Genomic DNA, 10,340 nt, shown 5'->3' on the forward strand with positions numbered 1-10,340 from the left:
TCATCGGTGAGGTATCACACATAGCGTCATCGCTGAGATGTCACCCATAGCGTCATCGTTGATGTGTCGCCCATAGCGTCATCGGCGAGGTGTCTCCCATAGCCTCATCGGTGAGGTATCGTCATCGATGAAGTGTCGCGCATTGCGTCTTCGGTAAGGTGTCGCCCATAGCGTCAACGGTGAGGTGTCGCCCATAGCGTCAACGGTGATGTATTACCCATAGCGTCAACGGCGATGTATCACCCATAGCGTCATCGGCGATGTATCACCCATAGCGTCATCGATGAGGTGTCGCCCATAGCGTCAACGGCGATGTATCACCCATTGCGGCTTCGGTGAGGTGTCGCCCATAGCGTCAACGGCGATGTATCACCCATAGCGTCAACGGCGATGTATCACCCATAGCGTCATCGGTGAGGTTTCGCCCATAGCGTCAACGGCGATGTATCACCCATTGCGGCTTCGGTGAGGTGTCGCCCATAGCGTCAACGGTGATCTATCACCCATAGCGTCAACGGCGATGTATCACCCATAGCGTCATCGGCGATGTATCACCCATAGCGTCATCGGTGAGGTGTCGCCCATAGCGTTAACGGCGATGTATCACCCATTGCGGCTTCGGTGAGGTGTCGCCCATAGCGTCAACGGCGATGTATCACCCATAGCGTCAACGGCGATGTATCACCCATAGCGTCATCGGTGAGGTGTCGCCCATAGCGTCAACGGCGATGTATCACCCATTGCGGCTTCGGTGAGGTGTCGCCCATAGCGTCAACGGTGAGGTGTCGCCCATAGCGTCAACGGTGAGTTGTCACCCATAGCGTCAACGGCGATGTATCACCCATAGCGTCAACGGCGATGTATCACCCATAGCGTCAACGGTGAAGTGTCTTCCTCGGTGAGAAGTCGCCCATTGCGTAATCGGTGAGGTGTCGTCCATTGCGTCATCGATGAGTTATCACCCATTGCGTCATCGGTGAGGTGCCTTCCAAAGCTTCATCGGTTAGGTATAACCCATTGCGTCATCGGTGAGGTATCACCCATAGCGTCATCGGTGAGGTATCACCCATAGCGTCATCGGTGAGGCGTCGCCCATAGCGTCATCGGTGAAGTGTCGTCATCGGTGAGAAGTCGCCCATTGCGTCATCGGTTAGGTATCTCCCCTTGCGTTATCGGTGAGGTGTCGTCATCGGTGAGGTGTCGTCATCGTAATTATAATATTACTCATGAACTTCGAATATAATTATATCTTACATCTTTGTAGCATCAATGATATTCAAGCTATTGAATCCAGCTATGTGTTGTTAAATTTATACCATAGCTGCTCACTGGCGCAGCATCACTTCAGTCACTTCCGGTTGCATGAAGGGACACTTCCGGTACCATAGACGCTGAAACATGTAAACTATGCGTATACTTACATATTTCATCAGACTATCCTCTTGTCAAGAAATTTACTATTTCCATTCTAGATATTATGAGTAATCCCAATACAGACGAAGCAACCTACCGTTATCATAAAATGTCTGCACAAATGTGCAATATTATATAATTGTATATTAGTATACACGAAAATGAGATAAACATTTTCTGCTACCCGGGTTTGGTTAAAGAAATCTTGGGGAAAATGCTGGCACCTTTTACACTCTCACTGTAAAATTTCTAAAACCAACAGAAAATGCCGATATTCGTGTCTTTCTTAAATTCGGATTGTTTAGATAATTAAAACTTCTGTTTTACGAGATTAAAATGTGTTATTGTTGTTGTTTTTTGTGTTGTTGTTTTTTAAATTTAAAGTATTTATTTATAAAGAAAAAAAAATCGTTTTAACTAGACAGGCTTTCGAACAAAAGTGCATCCTCATAGTGCAAAACCATCAACATTCGTTAAAACTAAAAATACGAAATATATATTTTTGCCCAAAATACGTTCTTTTGCACAGAAGTAAGCGAAATGGAACTTATGTTTGGTTGTTGTTTTGTCGACGGCAGTTGGTGCGAAGAAATACAGGTGCGTGGGAGTACGTCAGGTAGTCGGGGAAGAGATAGCAGCGCGACTATACCATGGCCTCATACGATAGCTGTGATCCTAGGAATATCCTTTAAAATAACAACAACTGCATCATCAGCACCAAAACCATATTCAGCATCTATTTCTAATCATCATTACTAGTATTATAATTTAAATCATAAGTTTTAATGATATTTATTTTTTTAAATTTCTCGCGTTTTTTCAATTATATTAAAGCAAGAGTGTTATTTCAATAAATGATATTTCCCTTCCGTTTATTTTCCTCTTGTTTTTGTGTATTTCGTACCATGGCAGCTCACGGGTGGAGCGTCACCCACCCCCCACACACACACATTAGTGAACTTAAGAAATAAGCTTTGCAAATAATAAGTGAAATCAACTGATAGAGATCGTATATATAATTGTGGATGACTCGGTACTAAACTACTCCGCATGTCCTTTTATAATGATCTGACTATGTGAACGGTTTATTTACTCACAGCCATTGCAAGAAAAACGCAAAATCAATAGAAACGTTTCGGCATAATCCCACAAAACATTTCATTTTAATATCAGCCGGGCTAATGAATGGAAAACACACAAAACATACATGCATAAGGTAAGTTTGTTTGATGGCCGTCACTTTGAAAGGTCCATGTCTCGCCTCCCGCCTTCCATTGAACAATATACATGCAGGGCTGACCAATTAACGTACATGGCTGGTCGTACAGTGCAATGATAACTATGTATAGGTTATCAGCGAGCGTAGCGAGTTGATAATTCCATATCAAACATTTCTGCAGTATTAATAACGTCCTTGTAACATAAGTAGGTGCACGACGGCTGGAGGTAGCTGTTGTCTAATACTTGGTGATGCACTTTATTGGAAGAAGAAGAAGAAGAAGAAGAAGAAGAAGAAGAAGAAGAAGAAGAAGAAGAAGAAGAAGAAGAAAATATCGCTCAATCCTATAAGTTGACGTGTCAATGGGCTAAAGGCATTGTTTGAATACAATGGCATTTTAACACCTCTTAGTTTTGTTGTGATACTTGAATTAAGAGTTAGAGCTGTCCTGACGGGGCGTAGTTGACGTTTATATGTAATGTATTTGAAACACCCTACAATTATATTTTTGTTAAATTCATTGAGACATCTTTTATTGAAATAATTTTTAAAGCTGCATAATTCAATGTGGACCATTGATACGTAGGCAGGTTTTAGATCAGATGTGGCCAGGGGCGTAACTAGACCAAATACGATTTGTAGGCCCGTTCTACTAGTGAAGAAGTGTTTAAAAATAACCTCTGTTTTTAACAACACACAGACGGTACTACAAACTTTTTCATTATCACCTAATCTGGTTAGATAAAATGCACGTGCCGAGGTGTAGGTTTGAGAGAGAGGGGTTGCATATAGGGAATATTAAACAGTAGAACTCCGACATGCAGAATTTTGACAAACCCAGTGAGATCGCAACCCAAGTAATTAACATGGCTCGGGTTTTTTTAAGCACTTTGCAACAAATTTTGCATTTTTTCTAAATCTGCTGGACGTGCGAGGTTGAGATACCATTGATTTATGCATACGAGAGATTCATGTACGATTTGCTTTGAACGTGTCACGGATTCGAGGTAGAGATGTGTACAGGTTTGCATAGATTGTGCAATAGATATGTTGTCCGCGGCCTTGACCTTTGTCCATGACCTACATACTTGTGGCTTCTGTGTAACACCTCGACACAGAAACGTCGTGTGTTAAAGGGACTAGACACCAGATGATACCATTGCAAGAAAAAGAGGGGAAAATTGTCAAAAACTAAAATTGATATCGTTGTGTACAACGCAATATTACTAACTGGTGTATCACATCGATAAAGACGCATTATTTAACATTATACATTATTGCGTATTTTTCCAATCGAAATTTACTGAGTTTGTCTACCACGCAAATCCCAGTAAATTTTAAATTGGTGTTATCTGGAATTCAGTGAGAAAGTTTTTTTCCGCTAATTTGCATGTAGGTACAAAAACATTAAGCCCAGATTGGTGTGGTGATCTATTCATATTAAAATTCAGCTAATCCATAATCTTTGTCCATATTAAATTATTAAGATGACATAAGAGCATAACAGTTAACCAAGTATTTGTACGTACAGATTAATAACATTACGGAGTAAATCTATGAGCGTCTATGGAAGGGTATTTAAGTAAAAAATCAATTCATGTACATGCATTATTCTTGTATGTAAATTACATTAATATTATGGTAAATTTATATTCTATCATGACTGCTAACATGTGTATTCACACTAGTGACATGTGTATTCATACTAGTGACAACTGCATAGTCTCAAATGGTAAATCGACATTCTATTATTATTACCAAGATGTTTATGCATGCTATTGCGTGTAAATAATAACCGTCTTATTCGTGCATGTAATTGAGCGAGTTCATTGTGTTGCTTCATTACTTCTGCATGCAGCATAATCAAACTTTCCTTCAACATGTAGATTCTAATGTTAAAATTGCACTTCTACCTTATATCAATTAGAAATACACAAATTCAATGTTCTGATTTTTGCAATATAAGCACTCATAACGCACAAAGCATTGTGCATTGTGTTATTCGAGATATGGAAGGGAACCAGTAATAAAAAAACAAAATTCTAGCGCAAATTGCTATAAACGGGAGGTAACTCTGTCAAGCATCTTCATAACTTCGGGATTTTCCGTGACAAGACGGTGCATGGATAAACATTACCCGATTCCTACAGCCCCAGATAATACGATGAACAACGACGATAACAAAACAACACATATTATATACACGTCGTATGAGGTAAATATCAATAAACATACATTGTACATTGAAAAATTACATTAAACAAGCCCCAACATTCCTACGTCTTAATCAGGAGTATATATTTGTCCAAATAGAAGTTTATATTTGTCGACCGCAAGCATGCAATTCGGATACGTCAATCCGGATACATTGGACTTGCAACTTGTGAGAAAGTTTTAATGTTTTACTTGCAACTTGTGCGAAAGTTTTAATGTTTTACAAATTGGGTTGTACACGTTAAATGACTCATCGCAAACTGGAACAATGACTATTTATCTCACAGTTTCTATATAAATTTAAAAATCTGAAGAAGCAAAATCGTTCTACAGTGTTCAAGGGAAATCGACATTGTCTGGTCAGTGCAAATCTTATAATCAATTTTAGTTTTGCACTAACCGATCGGTATAAAGTTCTGTTTAGACGTAAATTGTACTTTTATGGAGATATACCTAGTGTAGGACAATGATTTGAACCCACGTCTAGCTTGCAAGACTGGCCCCCCTTACCTAATCTGAGCCTACTCTGCCCCTAAACCAGCTCTTTTTACGATTTTTGATATTTTATGTGGCTGGTGTAGGGTCAGAGGAATTTCTATAGTGAAAATGTGGGACTTTGCTCCCCCTCGCAGGAGAGGAACTTAAATCAATATATCTCTGTAACCATGCATTGGATTAATATTTCAATGTTACAAATATATTATCAATATATTTATTAACCTATCTGAACTTTAACTTTTGTTTTTTAAACCATAAGGTCTTAGTTAGAGGCAATCCAATTCAGAGTTATCTGACAAATCAAATGCCTCATGTATAAATGTACTTATGCCATACATATTTGCTGTAACCTTTACCACAACATATCTGAGGTGTACAAAACATTTTTTTCTGTTCAGATAGGTTCAATAATATCTAGATAACAGATGCATAGTGTTAAAATGTTTATTAAATGATGTTTTACAAAGATATAGTGGTTTAAAGTTCCTCTCCTGGGAAGGGGAGGAGAGTCCCACATTTTCACTATAGAAATTCCTCTGACCCTACACCAGCAACATGAAATATCAAAAATCGTAAAAAGGGCTGGTTTAGGGGCAGAGAAGTCTTTGAAATTATGTAAATTCATGCCGTTACTAACTGAGCCACTGTTTACTCTGAGGTCCCCAGCTAGCTCAGTTAGCGGTAGAGAGCAGGATTTCTAGTTACACGGGTTCAATCATCACCAGGTATATATGCATTACTGGAAAAATAATTAAATATCTAACCAAGAAATCACAAATGGAGGGGGCAAAATTTAGCTCAACTATTATTGGTAAATACCGCCAAGACACACAAGCTAGGACACAAAGACACTAACAGTAGTGGGTAATCTATTTCAAAGCTTTAAAATATGTACTGAAAGACATCAATTATAATGTTTTAGTCCGTCAAAATATAAATAACGTGTTTTAATAGTGTTAAATAGTCCATGCATATTATGAGTGCCATGAGAGGTACTGTTTCATAAGAAACACTAACAGTTAATTGGTTGACGACAAACCTAAATAACCACTAGGATTTAGGGCCAGGGTAGGGTTAATAAGGGTTAATAAGATCAATTTCTACTTGATCCGGCAAGGTTAATAACATAGAAATAGACATTCTAAACCAGTAAAGACAAAGGGGAACATTTGGTTGAGACTTTGAGCCCTTTCTACATTTTTGTAATTATTACAAACAAAAACGATTTTAACCGGTAAAAATGATTTTATGTGATATTTTTTTTTAGTTCTTAACTGCTTAATACCTAGAACAGTGCTTTAAAGTAGCTTTCCCTTAAAGTTGAGGTGTCTTTGCATGTCCTTGTGTGTCTTAGCGGTCCTGAGGTGGCTATTTCACAAAGATTATTTGCAATGGTTCTTTTGTAACCCTTTAATAAGTTGAGCGATGTAGGACCACTATGTCTCTTGTCTAAATTAAAGATGGGAAGAGCCTAACTTGAGCTAAAATGAGTTGGAATATTGAAAATCAGTAAAACATTAAGCATTTTACTGTTTTAATCTTTTGAAGTTTGATCATACGATTGACTTGAGCATGAACAAATTTTCATATTTACAGGCCTTATCTGTTTATCCAGATTTTTTCTTATTATCTATCGTAAAATATGTTGTTGTTTTTTAAATTTATGATAGACAATAAGAATTATTTATATTTTTCTTATTTGTCCTATAATTACATGAAAACACAAGTAGTAAGTTTCTTACAGTCAATCATGGTTTTTGCTTTACTGTAATTATGTATAATTTGTTTTCGTATTGTCTATCATAAAATATATTTATTATGCCCCCTTTTGAAAAAAGTGGGGTATATTGTTTTGCACATGTCGGTCGGTCGGTCGGTCGGTCTGTCTGTCTGTCGGTCGGTCGGAATACCAAATGGTTTCCGATCAATAACTTGAGAACGCTTTGACCGAGGGACCTCATACTTGGTATGTGTATTGGTCATCACCAGCAGATGAACCCTATTGATTTTGAGGTCAGTGGGTCAAAGGTCAAGGTCAGTGTGACCTTTACATGAAAAACGGTTTCCGATCAATAACTTGAGAACGCTTTGACCCAGGAACCTCATACTTGGTAGGTGTATTGGTCATGACCAGCAGATGAACCCTATTGATTTTGAGGTCAGTGGGTCAAAGGTCAAGGTCAGTGTGACCTTAACATGAAAAACGGTTTCCGATCAATAACTTGAGAACGCTTTGACCCAGGGACCTCATACTAGGTAGGCTTATTGGTCATGACCAGCAGATGAACCCTATTGATTTTGAGGTCAGTGGGTCAAAGGTCAAGGTCAGTGTGACTGTAAGCTGAAAAAAGGTTTTCTGATTGTCCATATTTTATTTAAGTGTCCAAATCCTACTAACAATTTGGCTCCCAAGGGGGCATAAATGTTTCACTAACATCTCTTGTTAAAATTTATGATAGACAGTAAGAAAAATATTTCATGATAGATATTAATGAAAATAATTCCTGATAGACAGTAAGAAAAAAATTCATGATAGACAATAAGAAATATTTAATTTAAACATATGTATTAAAATTTATGATAGACAGAAAAATATTTCATGATAGACAATAATAAAAATAATTCATGGTAGACCATAAGAAATATTTTTCATGATAGACAATAAGAAATATTAAAAAAAAATTCTTATTGTCTATCATAAAATATGATAATATTTATGATAGACAGTTAGAAAGATATTTCATGATAGGCAATAATAAAAACAATTCTTGATTGACAGTAAGAAATATTTTTCATGATAGACAATAAGAAATATATATTTCATGATAGACAATAAGAATATTTTTTCTTATTTATCATTTACATAAAAAAATATTGTCTATCATAAAACATGGTTTTCTTAATTGTCTTTCCTAAACATGTACCGTATTATATCATGCATAGGACGCGCTTTTTTACCCCCAATTATCGTCTTAAAAATTGCCTGCGTCCTTTCTATGCTATTAGAATTTCATCTGTTTTTTTCCAAGTCCATTTCAGGTCGAAAATATCGGACCGGGGAAGAACGCGGTAATAGTAAGTATCTGTACTGCGTCACCGAAGTAAACAACTGACATAGGTAAAATCATGCAAGTTAACACACGCAGAAATATATTGAATGTTTACTTTAAAATGATTAATTGAGAAATAAATTGAAAACAAACATGAGTGTTTACTTTTTTACAAAAGGGACGCTACTCACAAAAACTCGATGTGAGTCAGCACTTTAACTGGATTGAGTTATAACGGCAACGGAAAATCGGGAAAGGAGGTATTTATCAATTAATCATTGTTCATGATTTTAATGTTTCGATATTTTACAAAACATTTTGTTGTATGTTACTGTTTTAAAAAAATAATAAAGGAATGTGCATAACGCAAAGTAGCATTATTGTCACTATCAAATCTTTTCAAATGTGCGAAGGTGTGAAAAACACCCGCTGCCTGTCATCAATAGAACAAACTATTGCGATGGTAATACTGTATTGTTGTTTGTTCGCACTTTACCCGAGGTGCCTTCTGCTGGCAAGGCTAATTACCGACACGCAATAATTATGCTGACATGCTTTAATCCGAGCAGCGACAAGCCTTATCAAAACAATCATTAGTTTTGACAATACACAGTTTTGCAACGGTTGCAACGGTTGACTGTCATTCAAAAGGCATGTCGGGAGATGCAACGGTTGCAACGGTTGACTCTCAGTCAGAACTAGTCTATTACAGCATTTGTATAAGTCTTACATTATGCGTGAATGTTCTCAAAATGTCAAGACATATATCATTGTTGTGTACGTTTAATTACCGAAATACGACGATAATTATCGAAATACACAAGACACTTATCGAAATATGCCTTTTAAACAATTTTTGTGTTTTTTACTTCAATATATGTTATAAATACTTTACCAACCTCAATTTTTCGGCTCCGATTTTGACATTTTTGCGCTGCGTCCTATCTTATATATTAAGGGGTTTTACCCGTTTTCTCAACGATTTTTTTGCCTGCGTCCTATCTATGCTAGCGTCCTATACATGATATAATACGGTATATTTTATTTATTTTCTAATATAAAATGAATCTTTCATACTGGGATTAATCTTATCAATAAAAAAAATAACCATTGTTTATCTGCCATCATATGGCTTCAAGATAAGTTTAATGAATTTTATTATAATAATAAGGTAATAAGTGATACTGGTTATGAAAGTTTATCTTAAAAGCAGGGGAGAGTTCAGGAATAGACGTTAGAGAGGGCATACCTAAGGGGCGTACTCCGCTCCCCAAGAAAGGGCATACCTAAGGGGCGTACTCCGCTACCCAAGAAAGGGCATACCTAAGGGGCGTACTCCGCTCCCCAAGAAAGGGCATACCTAAGGGGCGTACTCCGCTCCCCAAGAGAGGACATACCTAAGGGGCGTACCCCTCCCCCCAAGGGTCCGCTAGACGTAAGCAATTTGTGAAGACATCAGAAAGACATACAAGTGAACATAACACATCGGTGGCCTTCAAGTAGTGGTGATATTGACTTCATGGCATATCTTGCACATGTTCAAGGATTGCGTTCTGCTACAAGACTGGAGAAAATAACTTTTTTCTCAGTTTTATGGCATGTATGCTTTTCTTGTTTTCAACAAATATCACACGGATGATGGATACATTTTCACCAGTATTGGAAATTGTTGGAAGACGTGGAAACTGTTGTTTATATACGGATGAAGAAACATCAAGAGGACATAATTAAAGGAGGTTTCGCTGTTTGAATTTGTTGTTTTTATGAGTTCACATCGCCTGCACATGATGGCATTTGAAAGGTGTAGTTTATTAATTTCCACTCCTTTGAGATAGAATGCAAACTTTGAAGACTTTAGTGATGGGGCATGTGCCGGGTGTGCCATCCCCCCTCCCATGGAAGCGTTTGTGTTAACTGTTGGTCATTGCAATTGCTCATTGATCTGT

Source organism: Mya arenaria, chromosome 9, assembly GCF_026914265.1.
Source record: "Mya arenaria isolate MELC-2E11 chromosome 9, ASM2691426v1".
Classification (NCBI taxonomy): domain Eukaryota; kingdom Metazoa; phylum Mollusca; class Bivalvia; order Myida; family Myidae; genus Mya; species Mya arenaria.